This window comes from Anomaloglossus baeobatrachus, chromosome 2 (genome assembly GCF_048569485.1).
Source record: "Anomaloglossus baeobatrachus isolate aAnoBae1 chromosome 2, aAnoBae1.hap1, whole genome shotgun sequence".
Classification (NCBI taxonomy): Eukaryota; Metazoa; Chordata; class Amphibia; order Anura; family Aromobatidae; genus Anomaloglossus; species Anomaloglossus baeobatrachus.
In genome coordinates, this window is record NC_134354.1 from 230,423,390 (window position 1) to 230,448,226 (window position 24,837).

At 49.7% G+C, this 24,837-nt stretch overlaps 1 long non-coding RNA gene across 2 annotated transcripts in view; it reads left to right on the top strand.

The window, feature by feature from the left end:
• The window catches only part of LOC142289747 (uncharacterized), a 265,036-nt gene extending 240,673 nt beyond the window's left edge, over positions 1-24,363 (top strand). The window contains exons 3-6 of one of the 2 annotated variants that reach the window (XR_012750145.1): positions 11,380-11,501; positions 18,860-18,934; positions 21,300-21,351; positions 24,277-24,363. This is a non-coding gene — a long non-coding RNA (uncharacterized LOC142289747). The remainder of the gene's footprint in view (positions 1-11,379; positions 11,502-18,859; positions 18,935-21,299; positions 21,352-24,276) is intronic. The other variant, XR_012750147.1, reaches the window with a different exon arrangement.
• The last annotated feature ends 474 nt before the right edge of the window (positions 24,364-24,837 follow it).

Sequence of the window (24,837 nt, forward strand, 5' to 3'; positions counted from 1 at the left end):
TCCACGTGTACAAAATAACAGAAGACCAAAAAGCCAGCATCTTTATTGGCCAGTTGACCGGGGCAGCTTGGCGTGAAGTTAAGACCTGGCCGGAGACTGAGAAGAGAGTGGTAAAGGACATTTTGACTAAACTAAAAGCAAAGTTTGATACCCGTACAGCCGCTGAGATAAAGATGCGGTTGTATGGATGCAAGCAAAAGGTACGAGGGAGTTTACGTGACTATGCCCTTAACTTGCAGGAGGCGATGAGGGCTGTTTGGCAGGTGAAGCCGGAGGGGATGCCAGATGAAAACCGCCTGCTGACTGACTAGTTCATTGAAGGGCTCCTGTCTGATGCTCACCGGACCCAGCTGTGCATTGTGGCCATGCAAAACCCAGACCTTAACTTTGCGGAGTTCAAGGACCAGGCCATTCGGGTGTTGCGTGAACTGGCTCACGATGGCGCCACTCTTCACCAACCGGAGTGGGTGTCAGCTACGCCAGTGGTGGAGGACGCAAAGGAACAAACCTTGGGTAAGGACTCCATCAATGAACTTGCGGCTCCAGTTCCTGGAATTAATCAAAGATATGGCTACTTTGACCAAAGCTGTGAAGACCAAGCAAGGGACTCAGCAACCGGTAACCATTGAACTAGCCTCCAGTGCTGATGACCTTCCCTGGAGGCGACACGTAAGGAATCCGTTGCCTCCAGTGACTGACCGCTACGATGCTAACGAGCAGCCCATTTGCTGCCCTTGCGACAAGTCCGGACATTATGCCAGAGGATGTCCAATGGGTGTTCCGAACCAGGGGGATGGGAACGGCCCTCTGGAACCACTAGCCGCCAAGAAGGAGTAATTGTTTTTTGTATGCAAATGTTGATGATTGTTTACTTTGTTGCATATGAACACTCTGCTAACTGGTAATTGTTGGAATTGTTGAGATGTTATGATTGAAAATGCCTCCCAGAAAGGGAAGATTGTTGTTTGTTACCTGTTACATGCATATCAAAAATTGCGGTGTATAACTGTGTTTTACTGCGGCCCGGGGATGCTGCCATTTGCCGTGAGGGTATGTGGCACCCCTGAGGCTCTGGTAGCAACAGGGTACTGCGCCTCAGTTAAGGTGCGGTACCCATCTCAGATGAGGAGGGGGTTAACCATCAGTGTTGTCACATTTCATCTTGCATACAGTTAGGTGCCTTCTCACGGGGGGGTTGGTTTGGGGAAGATGGGGGGTGACCATCATGAGACATGGGACTTTCCAATCGCCAGGATAACCACTTGGTGGGTGGGTGCTGTGCTGCCCCCGTGCCAGCAGCCAGCGCTGCTCGGGTCCGAGCTTTCCGGGGTGGTGGTTCAAGGGTCTCCGGACCCGGGGGTCTCGCGGACACGCCGAATAAATGGGGGGGACGTAAATGTACGGGCTAGGCCGTAGTAAGTTCGTGACGCCACCCACGGTGTGGGGTGAAGTGGGACACTACCGCTGCTGTTGTGGGACACCCGGGGGGTGGTTGTGCAGCCAGTTGTTAACACCTCCGTGGGTAGGGATGGTGGCCCCGGGACCCGGTGACTCTGTGCAGGGGATAGCGACCACAGGGAGTGTTGGTGTACTCACAGTTAATAAACCACATGAGTCTCTGGTAAACCAAGGTGATGGTGGCCAATGCCGCAGCCAGTTGCATTCGGGTCCTCCACCTGGCTGGTGGTCTCTATCCTCTTCTCTGCAATGTTTGTTTAAGGTGGACTTCCTAGAGTGAAACTCAGGAGTCCACTCCCGGCTGGATGTGGCCTAAGGAGTTGTTCCCGCAGACGCTGGCCAGTGGGATCTATGGGCCCTGGCGGTGGCCTCTTATCCCTATCAGTGGGCTGTTGTCTTCTATGAGGGACTTTGGGTGGGAGAGGACCTCTAGTCCTGGCCTCAATCGGTGAATTAACCAGTCCACTTGTTTCCGGTTCTGGCTTCAGGGTCCGAGTACCCCTCTTTGTGCTACGGTTTCCGGGTCGGTTCTCAGTGTCGGTACCGGTGGGCTAAAACCTGTCCCGGTCCACCTCGGTTCTGCCGAGCCGTCTTCCTGTCTCTTGCTGACGGAGACCATCGTCTGCCTCCTAGCCAGTGGCACCAGGGATCCTACCCTGGTACCGTTCAACTTGAACTTTCCTGCTGGAGCTACGCTAGCTCCAGCCCACACTCCTCTCCAAACTGAACTTCAAACTGATCTGCTTGTTTTCCCGCCCCAGGCTTTCTAGACCACTGAGTGGGCGTGTCCCAATCGCCTGGTCACGCCCACTGGTGTGTCTATCTTTCCCTAAGGGGGGTGACTAGGGTTTTTGGTTGGCTGTATGTTTCCTAGTGAGGGAAGGTGTTATGCGGGGGCCTATTTGTGACTACCTGGTTTTGCCAAGGCGTCACAGTGCCACTTGGGGTAGAGGTAGGCGCATACATCACACAAACGTCAGTCTAGTCAAGACCACAGTTCTGGCAACACAAATCACTTGGAACTCTTCTTTTTCTTCATGGGGCCCGAGGCTTGGAGCGGGAGCTCAGCCTGGGTTCCTCATTTCTAACGGGGACACCCTGCAGAAAGGACACTCTCTCTCTCTCGCTCTCTCTCTCTCTCTCTCTCTCTCAAACACCAGTGGTGGCTTTCCGATTCGCCTGGGATTGACTGAAGCTTGTGATGGCAGAGACCAGTACCTGGGGCACAGCATCCAATCAGTGAGTAAAGAAACCTTTAACCGCAGCTGCTGACTGAGACTCTGATTACCGACGCTGTCGCCCCAAGCTTCGGCGCTTCCAGGGATTGCCATCGCCCCCATCATCCTCCCGGGGCCCCGCCTGTGGGGAGTTACACACTGTAAAAATATATCTATATCTATATATATAATTGCCTTATTCTGTCTGTCTGTCTGTCTGTCTGTCTGTCTGTCTGTCTTGCTCCAAAATTGTGTCCTTACGGTGACACAAAGCTGATTGGCCGCTGGGCTCGCCATGGCCCCGCCCCCACACGGATTGGCCGCTCGCCCAGGCTGCGCCCCCACACGGATTGGCCGGCCGCTCGCCCAGGCTCCGCCCCCCCCACAGATTGGCCTCTCGCACCGGCACCCTGCAGGCATTGGCAACTCGGCCACGCCCCGCCCCCCTCACACAATGCACGCTAGCTCTGGCCCCGCCCCCCCACGCATTCCCCGAACCGACACGGTCACGGAGCCACGACTACCAGGTGAGTACTGTACCCCTGGGAGCCCACATCAGCGTACGCCGCCAAACCAGCTGACACATACCCTCGCATTGCTGGGGCTGGCCGGCGTATGCTGGTGTGGGCTCCCGTGCGAGCGGGGGACGAGATACGCTGGTAACCATGGTAGCATAGTTACCAGCGCATCAAGGTCCTGCAGCGGCGGAAAATACACACACACACATAACAGCACACACACACACATACACACACACATCAGATCACACTCACTCTCACACACACCTCACACACACATCACATCGCATCCACACATCAAGGTCCTGCAGCGGCGGAACATACACACACGTACACACATAACAGCACACACATAACAGCACACACATACACACACACACATCAGATCACACTCACTCTCACACACACCTCACACACATATCACATCGCATCCACATACTCACAACATCCTGGGATATCGCTTGCTTCTCGGCGGCGATACTGTGCTGTGAGCTTCCAGGACCTGCCGGAGGATCACATGGCCAGAAGCATGTGGTATCTCCGGATGTTGTGAGTATGAGCGCGTATGTGCAATATCGTCAATGTGTGTGTGTGTGAGTGTATGCGATCGGGTGTGTGTGAGTGTATGCGATCGGGTGTGTGTGAGTGTATGCGATCGGGTGTGTGTGAGTGTATGCGATCGAGTGTGTGTGAGTGTATGCGATCGGGTGTGTGTGAGTGTATGCGATCGGGTGTGTGTGAGTGTATGCGATCGGGTGTGTGTGGGTGTATGCGATCGGGTGTGTGTGGGTGTGTGTGAGTGTATGCGATCGGATCTGTGAGTGTCGGCAGAGGAGCACGGCGTGCTGGAGGAGGCTGGGAGGAGAGAGGCTGATCCTGGGGAAGGCTGGGATGGGGAGGCTGAGAGAAGAGAGGCTGATGCTGGGGGGGGCTGAGGCTGGGGTAGGCTGGGAGGAGAGAGGCTGATGCTGGGGACAGAAAAGGCTGATGCTGGGAGGAGAGAGGCTGATGCTGGGAGGAGAGAGGCTGATGCTGGGAGGAGAGAGGCTGATGCTAGGGACAGAAAAGGCTGATGCTGGGAGGAGAGAAAAGGCTGATGCTGGGAGGAGAGAGGCTGATGCTGGGATGAGAGAGGCTGATGCTGGAGACAGAGAGGCTGATGCTGGGATGAGAGAGGCTGATGCTGGGGACAGAGAGGCTGATGCTGGGGACAGAGAGGCTGATGCTGGGGACAGAGAGGCTGATGCTGGGAGGAGAGAGGCTGATGCTGCGGGTAGAGAGGCTGATGCTGGGAGGAGAGAGGCTGATGCTGCGGGTAGAGAGGCTGATGCTGGTGCAGCATGGGGGATGGAGCACGATGGGGGGTGCGCAGCATGGGGGATGGAGCACGTTTGGGAGTGCGCAGCATGGCGGATAGAGCACTTTGGGAGTGCGCAGCATGGCGGATGGAGCACGTTTGGGAGTGCACAGCATGGCGGATGGAGCACGTTTGGGAGTGCGCAGCATGGCGGATGGAGCACGTTTGGGAGTGCGCAGCATGGCGGATGGAGCACGTTTGGGAGTGCGCAGCATGGCGGATGGAGCACGTTTGGGAGTGCGCAGCATGGCGGATGGAGCACGTTTGGGAGTGCGCAGCATGGCGGATGGAGCACGTTTGGGAGTGCGCAGCATGGCGGATGGACCACGTTTGGGAGTGCGCAGCATGGCGGATGGAGCACGTTTGGGAGTGCGCAGCATGGCGGATGGAGCACGTTTGGGAGTGCGCAGCATGGCGGATGGAGCACGTTGGGGAGTGCGCAGCATGGGGGATGCAGCATGATGGGGAGTGCGGAGTATGGCGGATGGAGCACGTTTGGGAGTGCGCAGCATGGCGGATGGACCACGTTTGGGAGTGCGCAGCATGGCGGATGGAGCACGTTTGGGAGTGCGCAGCATGGCGGATGGAGCACGTTTGGGAGTGCGCAGCATGGGAGATGGAGCACGATGGGGGGTGTGCAGCATAGGGGATGGAGCACGATGGGGAGTGCGCTGCATGGGGGATGGAGCACGATGGGGAGTGCGGAGTATGGCGGATGGAGCACGTTTGGGAGTGCGCAGCATTAGCGGATGGAGCACGTTTGGGAGTGCGCAGCATGGTGGATGGAGCACGTTTGGGAGTGCGCAGCATGGCGGATGGAGCACGTTTGGGAGTGCACAGCATGGGAGATGGAGCACGATGGGGGGTGCGCAGCATAGGGGATGGAGCACGATGGGGAGTGCGCTGCATGGGGGATGGAGCACGATGGGGGGTGCGCTGCATGGGGGATGGAGCACGATGGGAAGTGCACACCTCCCCCAACACACACACACGCGCGCGCACTTCACAACACACCACACACACACACTGGGAACCACAAACAACTGCCCTACACAGACACCCACACACACAGACAACGCTGCACACACACAACACCCAACACACAAACACCGCGGCACACAAAAATATACGCACATACCGCACAACACACACATTGCACAAAACATACCTCCCCCCAAAACACACCACACACACACAAACCACGCAACACACACACACACAACGCTACAGACACACAGCGCTCCACAAACAACGCAACACATGCAACACACATACAACACCGCTCTCACCCCCCGTCACACCCAGACAACACCCAGAACATGTACAGCGCCCTACACAAACACTTGGTAACTACACACAACAACATCTATATATATATATATATATAAAACAAAAATCATACATGAACTACACAGTAAATTCTAGAATACCCGATGCGTAGAATCGGGCCACCTTCTAGTACTGTATATAATTGCCTTATTCTGTCTGTCTGTCTAACTGTCTGTCTGTCTTGCTCCAAAATTGTGTCCTTACAGTGACAACCGTCGGATTGGCCGCTGGGCTCGACCTGGCCCCGCCCCCCCACGGATTGGCCGCTCGGCTCGGCCTGGCCCCGCCCCCCGCATAGATTAACCGTTTGGCCAGGCCCGCTCGCCGCACGCGATGCCTGCTAGGCCACGCCCCCCGCACGCGATGCCCGCTAGGCCACGTCCCCCGCACACGATTTTCGCTAGGCCACGCCCCCCGCACGCGATGACTGCTAGCCCACGCCCCCCGCACGCGATGCCCGTTAGGCCACACCCCCGCACGCGATGCCTGCTAGGCCACGCCCCCACACACGATGCCCGCTAGGCCACGCCCCACACGTGATGCCCGCTAGGCCACGCCCCTGCACGTGATGCCCGCTAGGCCACGCCCCCCGCACGCGATGCCCGGTAGGCCACGCCTCCGCACGCGATGCCCGCTAGGCCACGTCCCCCACACGCGATGCCCGCTAGGCCACGCCCCCCGCACGCATTGCACGCTAGGCCACGCCCCCCGCACGCGATGCACGCTAGGCCATGTCCCCCGCACGCGATGCACGCTAGGCCACGTCCCCCGCACGCGATTTTCGCTAGGCCACGTCCCCCGCACGCGATGCCCGCTAGGCCACGCCCCCCACACGCAATGCCTGCTAGGCCACGACCCCCGCACATGATGCCCGCTAGGCCACGCCCCGCACACGATGCCCGCTAGGCCACGCCCCCCGCACGCGATGCCCGCTATGCCACGCCCCCCGCACGCAATGCCCATTTGGCCACGCCCCCTCACACGATGCCCATTCAGAATGGGGGGATGAAACAATTTGGGGGGTGTGCAGCATGGGGGATGGAGCACGATGGGGGGTACAGCATGGGGGTTGGACCACGATGGGGGGTGCCCAGAATGGGGGGATGAAACACGATGGGGGGTGTGCAGCATGGGGGATGGAGCACGATGGGGGGTGCAGCATGGGGAATGGAGCACGATAGGGGGTGCGCAGCATGGGGGATGGAGCACGATGGGGGGGTGCGCAGCATGGGGGATGGAGCACGATGGGAAGTGCAGCATGTGGGATGGAGCACGATGGGGGGTGCAGCATGGGGGATGGAGCACGATGGGGGGTGCAGCGTGGGGGATGGAGCACGATGGGGGGTGCCCAGAATGGGGGGATGAAACACGATGGGGGGTGCGCAGCATGGGGGATGGAGCACGATGGGGGGTGCGCAGCATGGGGGATGGAGCACGATGGGGGGTGCGCAGCGTGGGGGATGGAGCACGATGGGGGGTGCGCAGCATGGGGGATGGAGCATGATGGGGGGTGCGCAGCATGGGGGGTGGACCACAATGGGGGGTGCACACCTCCCCCCAAAACACACACACACCGCCACACACGCACCGCACAACACACCACACACACACTGGGAATGACAAACACTGCCCTACACAGACACCCACACACACACAGACAACGCCGCACACACACAACACCCAACACACAAACACCGCGGCACACACAAATATACGCACATACCGCACAACACACACATTGCACAAAACATACCTCCCTCAAAACACACACACGCACCCCACAGCCACACCCACACAAACCGCGCAACACACACATCACCACACACACACAACGCTACAGACACACAGCGCTCCACAAACAACGCAACACACAAACAACACCGCTCTCACCCAGACAACACCCAGAAAATGTACAGCGCCCTACACAAACACTTGGCAACTACACACAACAACATCAATATATATATATATATATATATATATAACAAAAATCATACATTAACTACACAATACGTAAATTCTAGAATACCCGATGCGTAGAATCGGGACACCTTCTAGTATATATATAAAGGAGAACGGGTTTTAGCCGCGCTAAAAAACCACTGTTGTCAGGATATTAATAAAAATCTCTTTTATTTCAGCATTCCTACGCATTTCAGAGACGGCCCTTTGTCTCTGAAACGCGTAGGAATGCTGAAATAAAAGAGATTTTTATTAATATCCTGACAACAGTGGTTTTTTAGCGCGGCTAAAACCCGTTCTCCTTTATATATACAGTGCCTACAAGTAGTATTCAACCCCCTGCAGATTTAGCAGGTTTACACATTCGGAATTAACTTGGCATTGTAACATTTGGACTGTAGATCAGCCTGGAAGTGTGAAATGCACTGCAGCAAAAAAGAATGTTATTTCTTTTTTTATTTTTTTTTTAAATTGTGAAAAGTTTATTTAGAGGGTCATTTATTTTTCAACCCCTCAAACCACAAGAATTCTGTTTGGTTCCCCTAAAGTATTAAGAAGTATTTCAGGCACAAAGAACAATGAGCTTCACATGATTGGATTAATTATCTCTTTTTCCAGCCTTTTCTGACTAATTAAGACCCTCCCCAAACTTGTGAACAGCACTCATACTTGGTCAACATGGGAAAGACAAAGAAGCATTCCAAGGCCATCAGAGACAAGATCGTGGAAGGTCACAAGGCTGGCAAGGGGTACAAAACCCTTTCCAAAGAGTTGGGCCTACCTGTCTCCACTGTTGGGAGCATCATCCGGAAGTGGAAGGCTTATGGAACTACTGTTAGCCTTCCACGGCCTGGACAGCCTTTGAAAGTTTCCACCCGTGCCGAGGCCAGGCTTGTCCGAAGAGTCAAGGCTAACCCAAGGACAACAAGGAAGGAGCTCCGGGAAGATCTCATGGCAGTGGGGACATTGGTTTCAGTCAATACCATAAGTAACGTACTCCACCGAAATGGTCTCCGTTCCAGACGAGCCCGTAAGGTACCTTTACTTTCAAAGCGTCATGTCAAGGCTCGTCTACAGTTTGCTCATGATTACTTGGAGGACTCTGAGACAGACTGGTTCAAGGTTCTCTGGTCTGATGAGACCAAGATCGAGATCTTTGGTGCCAACCACACACATGACGTTTGGAGACTGGATGGCACTGCATACGACCCCAAGAATACCATCCCTACACTCAAGTATGGTGGTGGCAGTATCATGCTGTGGGGCTGTTTCTCAGCCAAGGGGCCTGGCCATCTGGTCCACATCCATGGGAAGATGGATAGCACGGCCTACCAGGAGATTTTGGCCAAGAACCTCCGCTCCTCCATCAAGGATCTTAAGATGGGTCGTCATTTCATCTTCCAACAAGACAACGACCCAAAGCACACAGCCAAGAAAACCAAGGCCTGGTTCAAGAGGGAAAAAATCAAGGTGTTGCAGTGGCCTAGTCAGTCTCCTGACCTTAACCCAATTGAAAACTTGTGGAAGGAGCTCAAGATTAAAGTCCACATGAGACACCCAAAGAACCTAGATAACTTGGAGAAGATCTACATGGAGGAGTGGGCCAAGATAACTCCAGAGACCTGTGCCGGCCTGATCAGGTCTTATAAAAGACGATTATTAGCTGTAATTGCAAACAAGGGTTTTTCCACAAAATATTAAACCTAGGGGTTGAATAATAATTGACCCACACTTTTATGTTGAAAATTTATTAAAATTTAACTGAGCAACATAACTTGTTGGTTTGGAAGATTTATGCATCTGTTCATAAATCCTGCTCTTGTTTGAAGTTTGCAGGCTCTAACTTATTTGCATCTTATCAAACCTGCTAAATCTGCAGGGGGTTGAAGACTACTTGTAGGCACTGTATATATATATTTTTACTACGTCTCCACGGGGCCGCTGCTTGAACCACGCAGACACTCACATGCTCAATAAGGGGTTGTGACTGGCACAACCTCACCAGGTGAGTGTACCTATCTTTATCTTCATACGGTTATTACCAGGTAAGACCCTATTTGCGCCTTTTGTTTCCCCTTCTCCAGCAGCCTTTGTAGGATCACTGTAGGAGACATCACAATGAACAAACAATATTAGAATGATATATATAGTTTTGTTGGAAATGATTCAGTAAAACTTTTATTTTATTAATTGAAATCTGTAGTGTGTATATATACGAGTCCAGTGGGCTGGGCTACTATTGATTGATAGCTTTCTCTGCATACACAGAGAATTACTTAATAGGACTGCCCACTGGACTTACATGCCTATAAACACCAAGGTTTTCAATTAATAAAATGCCAGTTTTATCACAAAAAAGTGTATTGATCTGATGAGCTCCTCCACTATAACATTTTGCCTGCAGATTAGATCCCATTTTCAACATGACAAGTTCCCTTGAAGTGTATTCAAGATTCCCCAAGATTCACCAAGATTCTGGGTTTTGGAGTTAGGGAATAATTTGTGGTTCTTGTCAAATTTTAATAACACTGTGCAGGACAGGCAGAAAGACTGCATCTACATAGTCAGTGCTTCTGACCATTATGTTCTGGGCGCAAAGCCTGGGATTCTTGATCTATGTTGAGTGATTCCAAATAAGTAACCCTTTCTTCACCAGCCTCCTGACATCATTGCTCCAGACTGGCTCCACACATGCAATTTGCTACAACAGCCAACAGGAAAGTCCGGAGGACCTGCTGCTGCCATGTTATGTTGCTTCTCATTGCATATTTCCGTTTAACAGTAGCTAATTTATATGGCATTGGCCACCTTATAACACATTTTTCAAATATTCAGGAAACATTAATGTTAGAGGGTCCCCAAAAATTGTATCCTCTGGCCAGCTGTGCCAGTGGGACATTTATCTTTGTCCCGGGCACAGCTGGCAGGGGGGCCAATGTCGCACTGCCCAATGCAACAGTCCAAGGGGTCTTCCCGGTAGCAGAATTTTGCCATCCCCCCATACTAGGAGTCGGCTGTTCTCTGTGCCAGCTGTCAAGTTGACAGGCAGCTGAGAGAAGATGCAGCGCATCGGCTTCCAGTGATCAATTGTACTTGCATCTTTCAGTTGTGAGTACACTTGAAGCCCTGACCGCTGACAACTCTGGGTAATGGCAAGTCAGTAGCATGTTCAGGGCACCCCCTCAGCAGTCTGCTTACCTTGGTTGGTTATGAAAATTAGGGGGGACCATTCACTATGTTTTTTAAATTATTTATTTATTCCGTATCCACATTTGTTTGCGAGGCAATTGTCCTGCTTTTACCCCTTTATTGCTTCCTTTCCCAGCCCTCTAGTCCGTCCTATGACCCTTTTACAGCACAGACATTTGGGTCATCATTGACTTCTATGGTGTTCGGCGTTCAGGTAACAAACCAAACTTTTAACTAAAGTTCAGCTGCATCCAGCAAACCCGAACGTTCAGGAGTCCACTCATCCCTATTCAGGAGTATTATTATGACATTGTTATTTTTAAGGGTATCATGTTGGGATGTGTTGCAGAAGACCGGAGAAGATGTAAATCTGCCGAGAGGAGCTGTGAATGGGAAAAGCCATCATAACGTTTGGACAAGATGAAGAAAAGTAAGAGAACGACTCCGATCAGAGACAACATCATCTATAAGGTACCTGGATGTAAAAGTTTATTTATAATACTGAATAATTCTCATTGATACTGTGGTTCTTGTACAGTCCACATTCTGATAATGACTGAGAACAACAACTACCAGTATCTCCTTTCCATTTTTATGAACATACTGTAAGTTGTAAGTTCATGCAATACAAATGTATATGGGGCTGAACTGACATTACAATTGATGTACATATACTATTGGTGGTTCTTGTGATGTATTCCTGTACTGATCAGGGTTTTGATGCTTTGTGTACTGACAGGAGTTGTATGGATATATTTCTGTGCTACTGGTGGTTCTGATGATACATTTCTGTACTGCTGGTGGTTCTGGTGATGTATTTCTGTACCTCTTGTGGTTCTAGTTATGTATTCTTGTGCTTTTATTGGTTCTGATCTTATACACATGAAACAATCCACAACTTGTAAGATTATGTGATACATGGCTATGTTAATAAAGTGTTGTGCCATCTGACAAGGTAATGGCTACTATGTTTTTATTTAAGTTATGAGCATTAAAGGGGTTGTTCAAGTTTATGTTGAGTCTGCAGTCACTCTATGTGTCAGTCTATCTGACTGCAGACTTCTGAATTCTCACAGAGCGCGCTCTGCATGCTGTCAGGATTCTCTGTTGCCGGCAGTGAAAGTGGGAAGTCATGATGCGATTTGCATACCTGCAGTCATGTGCCGACTAGACATGCACTGCTTCACTCAAAGAAAACTAAGTGAGCAAGGACGGACATGTCTAGTCAGAATGTGGCCAGAAGTATACAAATCACATAATTGTGCTCACATGACCGCCCACCCTCGCCACTGGCAAGGGAGAATCCTAAAAATGTGCAATGCATGCACTGTGAATTCAAAAGCCTGCAGTCACTTAGAGTGACTGCAGACTTTCATCTCAAAACCTGGACAACCCCTTTATTATAAAATTAAGCACTGTAACATACCCAGTTCTAGCAGCGTGTAGTATACTCACTGTCAGGATTCAGTTCTGCTTGCTAGTTCCAGCATTTATCACATGCTCACTCCACTCATATGAAATATACATACTTACAGTCATGTGACAAATTACTTCCTGCTTATCTCAATTTTTCAGTGAACAATGAATGAATTATGAAGAGCCGCTTGTCGGCACATGACTGTAAGTGTGCAAATCGCATATGAACGAGCAGTTACATGACAACTACTCAAACCATTTGGGTGGGGGAGGGGGGTTCCAAATTAAAGTCTTGCCCCGTGTTCTGTATTTGATGACAATGCTGTTTTTTATTGGATGGGTTCAATTAATTGTAGACATTCACTTCTGGCACACAGCTCGAAAGCACATCCTCCTAGCTCCAACCAACTGATCTACGTTGACAGTAGAACACTTTATCCACTGAGATTGTAGGCTTCACTTACATTGAGGCCACACATTGAGAAACTGCAGATGACATGCCCGCGTCTGGGCCGTGGGGTGACTCGTTACCAGGCAGCAGTTCTGGCTCTGGGGTGCCGCGTTGGCGTGGCCCAGCTCCGTAACCCCGGCGGTGTCATTCAGGGAAAATGAAGGGGATGATCCCAATTTATTCGTGACGCCACTTGTGGTATGCGGCAAGTTAGGTGTCACCGCTGTGAGATGGAGCTCCCCGGGGCAGATGGTGACGCAGCTTAGATGGTGCAGTAGAATATGGTAGTAGTAGTCTATGTTGGTGGGCGCAGGCGACTAACGGAGCAACATAGGGGTGCAGTCTCAAGGTTTTGCTCACTGTAGAAGGTTTCCAGATAATACGATATGTGCCGCCCCCGTGGAAGCAGTCTCAAGGTTTTTACTCAGTGTAGAAGGTTTCCAGATAATATGATATGTGCCGCCCCCGTGGAAGCAGCCAAGCTGCTCGAATCTGGGTTTGCTGTGGCTCGAGGGTCTCCGGGGTCATGTGGCCACTCAAGTGAAAGGGGTATTTACAGGGGAGTTATAGTTCGTGATGCCACCCGTGGTGTGTGGTAATTGAGAGTACCACCGCTGCCGTTGGGAGCACCCGGGGGTGAGAAAGCAGATCAGCATAGTGTTGTAACCCTCCACGTGTAGGGGGAATGCCCCGGGACTCGGTGAGGGGTGCCGTGGGGTGCAGGGATCACTCTCGTACTCACTCAGTTCATAAGCAGACACTGACAACCGGGTAAACCAAGTCTCAGGGTACCGCTTCCACTGAGGGGAGCTTGTCCGGGTCCCGTCTCCAAGTGGTGCTGCCTGGTGATCCGTGACCTGCCTCCTGGCACTTAGTTTGACTTCATCTTGATGGCCCGGTAGCATGGAACTAGTCGGGCCCCGCTAATGCCCCGATTCTGGAGCGGGTGGGAACAGCTCGTAAAGGCTCCGTTCTCAGGTGAATTGTTGGGTTGCCTGAAGCTACTCCCTGACTTAGGGTCCGTGTACCCCATCGTGCCTTCGGTCCTGGACTGGTGATAGTGCTAGGCTGACAGCTGTCCTCCTCGACAGGTCCGAGCACCTCACCACAATCCCCTGCGACCGGGGGTCTGACTCCTCTAGGCCCAGACCACCGTCTGCAACCTAGGCAGTTACTTCACGAGTCACCATTCCCAACTTTCTCTGAGCTCCTCTCAGCTCGAGGGCTACTTCCAACTCTCTCTCCACTCACAGACTCTCTACACTCCTCCCCGCCCTGACCCCACAGGTAAGCGACTCTATTCCACTCAAGCTGTTTACCGCTGTGTTGGTGGGTGTGGTGCAGGGTGTCTCTAGGGTTTGATTTGCTGTTGGAGGTAACACCACTTAAGTAGGGACCCAGAACCAAGAGAGAGGCGGAATAGTGCACGGAAGGGCAGCTTGTGCAGTACCCTGTGACGACCTGATAGTCCAGGGGCATCACAGATATGCCAGTTACCACCTTTGGAGTGCCGGGATTCACCGTGATGGGCTCCAGCCGATCCCAGGTAGTTTGGAGGTTGAGTCCGGTGCACCTCTTTTAAGTGTCTCTTTCCTGGTCGTCTCTGCACTTGCTTTGCCCTCCTGCTTTGCGCCCTCTTCACTGAACCCTGTATAAGTGCCCGTGAACCCTGGGGGGTGGCGTGAGGCTCTATCCCTTGGTCCTTTTGGGTCACCTTCCAGTGAATTTGTGTGTGGTGTGTGGCTGTGGTGCTTGGAGTCATCCCAGCCATTGGTTTTGCTAGTGGAGCCTGTAGGTTATACTCCTCTAGCCTAGGGACCAGTCCCCGTGGTGCGACCTAGTCCTTCCACCTGTAGATTATGTGTTGAACAAGGCCACGGAAGGTTAGCTCCCATGGTCTCTAGGACCCTTTCTGTCAATGTCCGGGCCGAGCGGTACCTGCCCCAGGCCGTGTGACTTAGCTCCTCCACTGCTCCCCCGACTGAACTCCACACTTCCCACTGTGTTCCCATTTTGTACTATGTTCCCACTCCTTAGACTCCACCCCCCAGCCTGGCTTCAGGTATAATCACACCCTCTGCCATGTCTGATGAGGTGTTTCCGAGCCTGGGTGTCGTGCTTCATGTGAACCACTTGTTGACCTCCTCCTTACCCAGGATGGAATACTAACCTCTGGCTGAGGTGCAGTACCTTTGTGGCGACTGAAGCCTCATGGATGCCACACAGACACAGGACATACTGACTAACAACTGACAAGAGAAAGCCAGAGAAACAAGAAGCACATACAACCCACAATCAACCACATTTAGTCATCTACACTCAAGGTTCTTATAAAAGGGTTCAAAGCAATTAATCAGATTTTCTGCAATGGTCTTTGGGAAAATCAGTTCATATCTTGAATGTTCTAGCATTACTTATGTAACAACATCTCTGGAAATGATCTCCTCTTTAGGCCTCCTTCACATGTCCGTGTCTCCGGTACGTGTTTGGTCTGTTTCCTCACGTACCGGAGACACGGGCACACGTAAACCCATTAAAATCAATGGGTCTGCGCTCACGTGCGTATTCTGACATGGACCGTGTGTACAGTACAGACCAAAAGTTTGGACACACCTTCTGATCTCTAGAACAACTGTTAAGAGGAGACTTTATGCAGCAGGCCTTCATGGTAAAATAGCTGCTAGGAAACCACTGCTAAGGACAGGCAACAAGCAGAAGAGACTTGTTTGGGCTAAAGAACACAAGGAATTGACATTAGACCAGTGGAAATCTGTGCTTTGGTCTGATGAGTCCAAATTTGAGATCTTTGGATCCAACCACCGTGTCTTTGTAGAAAAGGTGAATGGATGGACTCTACATGGCTGGTTCCCACCGTGAAGCATGGATGAGTAGGTGTGATGGTGTGGGGGTACTTTGCTGGTGACACTGTTGGGGATTTATTCAAAATTGAAGGCATACAGAACCAGCATGCCTACCACAGCATCTTGCAGCAGCGTGCTATTCCATCCGGTTTGCGTTTAGTTGGACCATATTTATTTTTCAACAGGACAATGACCCCAAACACACCTCCAGACTGTGTAAGGGCTATTTGACTAAGGCTGGAGTCACACTTGCAATTGGAAAATTGGACCGATTCTCATGCTAGAAAGTAGCATGAGCTCTGTCCGAGGGTTGATCCGTGTGCAATGCAACTGAAATGCGATTCTGTGATTTTTCTCTAGATTGTAGTCCTTGTGCAATCCGTGTGTGATCCGTATGTCATCCGTTTTTATTCTCAGCAGCTATGTCATCTGCCATTCAGCTCTGCTACATGCCCACTGACAGCAGACACAGACAGAGCCGCGCGATCAGAATGAACTCGTATGAACTTCACCCGACTTCATTGTCATCCTGCGGCTCTGTCTGTGTGTCGTGGCCTGATTTTCCCCTGAGTGACCGCAGTGAGCCACGCGATCAGCGGAGCCACAGCTGAAGTCCTCCACCTGAGATCTGTGGCCGCGAGTAACCTGAGTGATGTCATCGCTGATAGCACGACTCACTTCAGTTGCTGCGTGGAGCTGACAGGAGCGGCGATATTCTACTACCGCTCCTGTCAGATGAAAGCGTAGTGGGACCTCTGTGGATTACGCCGGACCTGGAGGGGTATTTGGGGACTTTAATAAAGTGGCAAAAGAGGGTGTTCTAATTTTGTCATTTATTCCAAATAAAGGATTTTCGGGTGTATGTATTTATTTTCTTTAACTAACAGGTTAATCATGGAAGGTATTCGGGGAGACGCCTGCCATGATTAACCTAGGACTTAGTGGCAGCTTTGGGCTGCTGCCATTAACTCCTTATTACCTTGATTGCCACCACACCAGGGAATTTCGGGATGAGCCGGGTAGAGTCCCGGGACTGTCGCATCTATTTGATGCGGCAATTCCGGGCGGATGCTGGCTGATATTTTTAGGGTGTGGAGCTCCCCATAACGTGGAGCTCCCCATCCTGAGAATACCAGCCTTCAGCCGTGTGGCTTTAACCTGGCTGGTATGAAAATTAGGGGGGACCGCACAACTTTTTTTTTTAATTATTTATTTTTTTATTTTACTGCACGATATAGACACGCCCACCGGCAGCTGTGATTGGTTGCAGTGAGACAGCTGTCACTCAGTGTGGGGGCGTGTCTGACTGCAACCAATCATAGGCGCCAGTGGGCGAGGAAAGCAGTGAGTACGTGATGGAATAATCAGCGGCCGGCATTTTCAGAGGAAAAGCCGCCGGAGCTTTCTGATAGCCGTGCAGCGCAGCGCCCGTGATCGCTGAGAGTGAGAGACCGACCGACAAAGAGAGAATAGAGACCGAGAGGAAGAGACCGACTGACAGAGATAGAGATTGACCGACATCGACAGACCTCATTTATTTCCAGCGTTCTCTGCTACATGCGATAAATGTATTTAGAAAAACGCATGTCACTAGGATGGTGTGTGTGCCGTCCGTGTGACATCCGTTTTTTTTCTCGCACCCATAGACTTTAATTGGAGAGATTCGCACGAGAAACTCTACAAATTGCAGAATGCTGCGATTTTTTTCTAAGTCCGATTTGAGCTGAGAAAAAAATAGCAGATCGGAGCCGCCTCATTGATTAACATTGGTCCGAGTGCAGTGCCAGATTTTCTTGCATTGAAATTGTGCTAGTTAATTGCAAGTGTGACTCCAGCCTAAGAAGGAGAGTGATGGGGTGCTACGCCAGATGACCTGGTCTCCACAGTCACCAGACCTGAACCCAATCGAGATGGTTTGTGGTGAGCTGGACCACAGAGTGAAGGCAAAAGGGCCAACAAGTGCTAAGCATCTCTGGGAACTCCTTCAAGACTATTGGAAAACCATTTCCGGTGACTACCTCTTGAAGCTCATCAAGAGAATGCCAAGAGTGTGCAAAGTAGTAAAGAAAGCAAAAGGTGGCTACTTTGAAGAACCTAGAATATAAGACATATTTTCAGTTGTTTCACACTTTTTTAAGTATTTCATTCCACATGTTTTAATTCATAGTTTTGATGCCTTCAATGTGAATCTACAATTTTCAGAGTCCTGAAAATAAAGAAAACTCTTTGAATGAGAAGGTGTGTCCAAACTTTTGGTCTATACTGTACGTGTGGAGCATACGTGTGCCTGTGTGCTCCACACGTAGACATGTCCATGTCCATGTCCACTCTTTTGTTATAAGCGCCCCTCAAATTTGAGGGACACCTTGGTTAGAGCAGATATAGGCCCCTCTAAACCAAGTATGAGACAGAGCTATCTCTCAACTAACCAGAAGGGTACTTTCCCATGCCTCCATTGTTTACAATGCTCCCACGTCACCAAGGGAGAGTTCTTCACACACCCACGGACAGGTAGAAAGTACCCCATCCCAGGTTATTTCACTTGTGAATCCAACTACGTGGTCTATTTGATCAAGTGTCCATGCGGTCTCGGATATGTTGGCGAGACTACCCAACATATCCGAGACCGCATCAGTGAACACAATCTACTATTCTCTGCAAACAGGTCATCCTGCCAATACCCGCACATTTCATATCTGCGGGTCATTCAATTTCCCAACTTCGATTCCAAGTAATAGAGTATGTCCGCCAACCCAGACGAGGTGGCAATAGTATTAAGATGCCACGTGAGAGAGAATCGTTTTGGATTCACACTTTGCAAACCCTAGAACCTTTGGGCCTCAACCGTGAATACGAGGTCTATGCATAATAGCGTAATGAGTCTTGCAATGTCAGGTTATGTAATTTATTAATTATATCTTATCAAAAAGGAACTCATCCTCTAACATATACATCATTCTCCTCGTGGTTTTATTCATTTATTGATGATTAATGATCCCTTTTTTTCCCATGAAGTGTTCATGTATCCTTTATATTCTGCGCTCATGAATATTGTTATGACCTAATTTATCATTGTATAACTATTTTCTTCTTTCTTTTAGACACCATAGCACTCCCACCCTTTGAACCACCCTTTTTTCAGCACCCATACTTAGCACTTTTCGCTCCTGCCACAGGTAACCAGCACTTTCATGTAAGCTCTCATTATAGCCATTTACTTTCAGCAGCGTCATTTTCATCGCACAGGCCATTCTGCCATCTTCCCGTACTACAGGGGCATTTGTCTCATCCACTATTTTATACTTACTAACATTCTCCCCCTTTAAGGTTCCATATTGAACAGCATGTTTCCCCCCCCTTTTATGTTTCATATTGACCAGCATGGTTTCCCCTTAATATCACACACGTCTCATCATGCTGTTTCCCATATTGTCAATATACAGTTAGGTCCAGAAATATTTGGACAGTGACACAATTTTCGCGAGTTGGGCTCTGCATGCCACCACATTGGATTTGAAATGAAACCTCTACAACAGAATTCAAGTGCAGATTGTAACGTTTAATTTGAAGGTTTGAACAAAAGTATCTGATAGAAATTGTAGGAATTGTACACATTTCTTTACAAACACTCCACATTTTAGGAGGTCAAAAGTAATTGGACAAATAAACCAAACCCAAACAAAATATGTTTATTTTCAATATTTTGTTGCGAATCCTTTGGAGGCAATCACTGCCTTAAGTCTGGAACCCATGGATATCACCAAACGCTGGGGTTCCTCCTTCTTAATGCTTTGCCAGGCCTTTACAGCCGCAGCCTTCAGGTCTTGCTTGTTTGTGGGTCTTTCCGTCTTAAGTCTGGATTTGAGCAAGTGAAATGCATGCTCAATTGGGTTAAGATCTGGTGATTGACTTGGCCATTGCAGAATGTTCCACTTTTTTGCACTCATGAACTCCTGGGTAGCTTTGGCTGTATGCTTGGGGTCATTGTCCATCTGTACTATGAAGCGCCGTCCGATCAACTTTGCGGCATTTGGCTGAATCTGGGCTGAAAGTATATCCCGGTACACTTCAGAATTCATCCGGCTACTCTTGTCTGCTGTTATGTCATCAATAAACACAAGTGACCCAGTGCCATTGAAAGCCATGCATGCCCATGCCATCACGTTGCCTCCACCATGTTTTACAGAGGATGTGGTGTGCCTTGGATCATGTGCCGTTCCCTTTCTTCTCCAAACTTTTTTCTTCCCATCATTCTGGTACAGGTTGATCTTTGTCTCATCTGTCCATAGAATACTTTTCCAGAACTGAGCTGGCTTCATGAGGTGTTTTTCAGCAAATTTAACTCTGGCCTGTCTATTTTTGGAATTGATGAGTGGTTTGCATCTAGATGTGAACCCTTTGTATTTACTTTCATGGAGTCTTCTCTTTACTGTTGACTTAGAGACAGATACACCTACTTCACTGAGAGTGTTCTGGACTTCAGTTGATGTTGTGAACGGGTTCTTCTTCACCAAAGAAAGTATGCGGCGATCATCCACCACTGTTGTCATCCGTGGACGCCCAGGCCTTTTTGAGTTCCCAAGCTCACCAGTCAATTCCTTTTTTCTCAGAATGTACCCGACTGTTGATTTTGCTATTCCAAGCATGTCTGCTATCTCTCTGATGGATTTTTTCTTTTTTTTCAGCCTCAGGATGTTCTGCTTCACCTCAATTGAGAGTTCCTTAGACCGCATGTTGTCTGGTCACAGCAACAGCTTCCAAATGCAAAACCACACACCTGTAATCAACCCAGGACCTTTTAACTACTTCATTGATTACAGGTTAATGAGGGAGAAGCCTTCAGAGTTAATTGCAGCCCTTAGAGTCTCTTGTCCAATTACTTTTGGTCCCTTGAAAAAGAGGAGGCTATGCATTACAGAGCTATGATTCCTAAACCCTTTCTCCGATTTGGATGTGAAAACTCTCATATTGCAGCTGGGAGTGTGCACTTTCAGCCCATATTATATATATAATTGTATTTCTGAACGTGTTTTTGTAAACAGCTAAAATAACAAAACTTGTGTCACTGTCCAAATATTTCTGGCCCTGACTGTATGACCATTTTGGCCATTTACAGCATGTCTCCTTTAAAATGTTAAGCCCATATCGCTATACTAGCGATGGTTTGCTTCTCTGCACCGCCCAGCACTGACATCTGACTTCATATGTCAGTACAGCGTGTCCCCTTTAACGCCCAGCCCATATCGCTATACTAACGATGTCTTACCTTCCTGCACCGCCCAGCACTGACTTCATACGTCATGCGCATGCGCAGTACTATGCGCTTCACCCGTGCGTGCCACCCGACCATACCGGAAGTGAGGTTATACACCTCACTTCCTATATAATGGCGCTGCCCCACGCTAGTTCCCCACGCCGCCGCTGCACCACCACTGCTGTTCCAGCACGTCCAGGACTCCCATCAGGTATTTAATTCCCCACCTCCGTCGGTGGCCTTTAACACTGTGTACTAGTTGGCTAATTTCCTCTATTTATTTCCAGGCGTCTCCTTCATCCATCCTCTGCTCTATCACAGCCTCCCACCTTTCCTCTGGTATGTAAATCTCTTTTCTATGCTATGTGCTACATTTACCAATGTGCTTTGCCCTATATTAAGAGGTCATTCAGCAGAATATACTCGCAGACTGTACTCTATATACACCTAAATCATAAACAGTACAAGACACCTGTCTGTGTTTTGTACTGTTTATGATTATTGTACTTGTCCCTATTATGCATGCACCTTTCACATGTAAAGCGCCATGGAATTGATGGTGCTATAATAATTAGTGATGAGCGAGTATGCTTGTTACTACTCGGTACTCGCACGAGTATCACTGTACTCGGGCTACTCGGCGGGTACCGAGTAATTTTGCAATACTCGTGCTGTACTCGTGGTCTTCATCCCTGCATGTTGGCGCTCTTTTGAGAGCCAGCCCTCATGCAGGTCTTGGCTGGCAGACCACTGCAATGCCACAGCCCTGTTAGTTGTGGAATTGCAGTGATTGGCCGGCCTGCACAGCGTGACCGAGCCTTTATACTGGCGGGCGCGCTGTGCTCTGTACACAGCCATCTCATATTCCCTGCTTTCCATGCCCACAGGCGCCTATGATTGGTTGCAGTGAGACACGCCCCCACGCTGAGTGACAGGTGTCTCACTGCACCCAATCACAGCAGCCGGTGGGCGGGTCTATACTGTGCAGTAAAATAAATAAATAAATAATTTAAAAAAACGGCGTGCGGTCCCCCCAATTTTAATACCAGCCAGATAAAGCCATACAGCTGAAGGCTGGTATTCTCAGGATGGGGAGCCCCACGTTATGGGGAGCCCCCCAGCCTAACAATATCAGTCAGCAGCTGCCCAGAATTGCCGCATACATTATATGCGACAGTTCTGGGACTGTACCCGGCTCTTCCCGATTTACCCTAGTGCGTTGGCAAATCGGGGTAATAAGGAGTTAATGGCAGCCCATAGCTGCCACTAAATCCTAGATTAATCATGTCAGGCGTCTATGAGACACCTTCCATGATTAATCTGTAAATTACAGTTAAAAAACACACACACCCGAAAAATCCTTTATTAGAAATAAAAAACACTAACAAAGTCCCTCATCACCAATTTATTAACCCCGACAAACCCTCCTTGTCCGGCGTACTCCACAGTCCTCCAGCGTCGCGTCCAGCTCTGCTGCATGGAAGTGACAGGAGCTGCAGAATACACCGCCGCTCCGATCAGCTTCACACAGCAACTGAGGTGAGTAGCGCGATCAGCTGCTGTCAGTCAGGTAACTCACGGCCACCGCTGGATCCAGCGGTGCCGCGATTAACCTCAGTGACAGCAGCTGATCGCGCTACTCACCTCAGTTGGTGCATGGAGCTGACCGGAGCGGCGGTGAGTAGCGCGATCAGCTGAGCTGTCACTGAGGTTACCCACGGCCACCGCTGCATCCAGGTAACCTCAGTGACAGCTCAGCTGATCGCTATACTCACCTCATTAGCTGCGTGGAGGTGACAGAAGCGGCGGTGTATTCTGCTGCTCCTGTCACCTGCATGCAGCAGAGCTGGATGCGACGCTGGAGGTCCGTGGATTACGCCAGACATGGAGGGTTTGTCGGGGTTAATAAATTGGTAATGAGGGACTTTGTTAGTGTTTTTTATTTCTAATAAAGGATTTTTCGGGTGTGTGTGTTTTTTAACTGTAATTTACAGATTAATCATGGAAGGAATCTCGGGGAGACGCCTGACATGATTAATCTAGGATTTAGTGGCAGCTATGGGCTGCCATTAACTCCTTATTACCCCGATTTGCCAACGCACTAGGGTAAATCGGGAAGAGCCGGGTACTGTCCCAGAACTGTCGCATATAATGTATGCGGCAATTCCGGGCGGCTGCTGACTGATATTGTTAGGGTGGGGGGCTCCCCATAACGTGGAGCTCCCCATCCTGAGAATACCAGCCTTCAGCCGTATGGCTTTATCTGGCTGGTATTAAAATTGGGGGGACCACACGCCGTTTTTTTTAATTATTTAATTATTTATTTCACTGCACAGTATACACACACACCGGCTGCTGTGATTGGGTGCAGTGAGACAGCTGTCACTCAGTGTGGGGGCGTGTCTCACTGCAACCAATCATAGGCGCCGAAAAGCAGGAAAGCAGGGAATACGAGATTGATTAATGAGCGTCCGGCTTTTTCAAAAGAGGAAAAGCCGCCGGAGTTTAGTGAACAGCAGTGCAGCGCCGTGCCGGTGATCGGGGAACGGTAAGTAAGAGAGAGGGGGGAGACTGACCGACAGACTGTGAGAGGGGGACAGACAAGACAGAGAGAGACAGACAGAGCGAGACCGACCGACATCGTTAGTAAAAAGCACAAAACGTGCGTTTTGGACATCGGAGTGCCACACAAGGTTTTCACGTAAAATCTTTCATGTATTAATCTCAAAAAGTAACATACACCAGCTCTATCTCACTATTGGGTATGTGCCCTTAACATTTCCGCCATGAAAATTCATTTTGGTGTCATTTTGGAAGGTTTTCTGGTGAGTCCGTAAAAATGGCGTAAAACTCAGACAAAATTGTTCACAGCTGTGACTTTTGAGTGATAAATGCTTCAAGGGGTCTTCCCCATGCTGTTGCCATGTCATTTGAGCACTCTTCTGAGACTTTTGTGACATTTTTAGGGTTTCTCCATGCTGCCGGGGGGTCATTTCACAAAAATACTCGGGTCTCCCATAGGATAACATTGGGCTCGGTGCTCGGGCCGAGTACACGAGTATCTTGGGATGCTCGGCCCGAGCCTCGAGCATCCGAGCTTTTTAGTACTCGCTCATCACTAATAATAATAAATAATAATAATAATATTCCTTGTGAAGTTTACAGGCAGTTTGTTTTCAGTTGCATAATGTTATATCCCATAATGTGATCCTGACATACTCAGTGGTACTTACACATCTAATATGGATATTCTTTGTATACTAGACGACACTTGCTGCAATATGTGATACCCTCATCTTATACCTCTGTGATGGTTGTCCAGGTGACCCGTGATTCTTAGCATCTTTGCCATTATGTACGTGTCATATCATTTTGTAACATTGTATATATGTACATATGTGTTGTATATTTTTTTTCACTTGTAAATATTCACTTTGTTTTTTTGACCTTACAGGCAACAACCTTGAAAAAGGTGTCAAAACCGAAATGTTGGGTGTTGCTTCTGTTAAGGTTCACATGTTTTTGCAGTTTGTCAATAAAAAACACTTTGCATACATTTTCCCTCTCTTCATCATTTTGAGTGCGTGGGTTTTACTTATATTTTGTACTACTATTTACCCAGAGCACCTAGTCTATAACAGTTTGAGCCAGACTTTACCCTTTATACTCTAGTGGGGCAAGGGACGCTGGCTTAGCTGAGGCTGGAGGCACAGCCGTGATGGACAGGCAGGGACACAAGCGCCGACAGGATAGAACCTATAGGAAATGGAAACCAACAGAACTGAACAGACAGGACAGATAAGGGGACCTGACAACTAGCTAGCT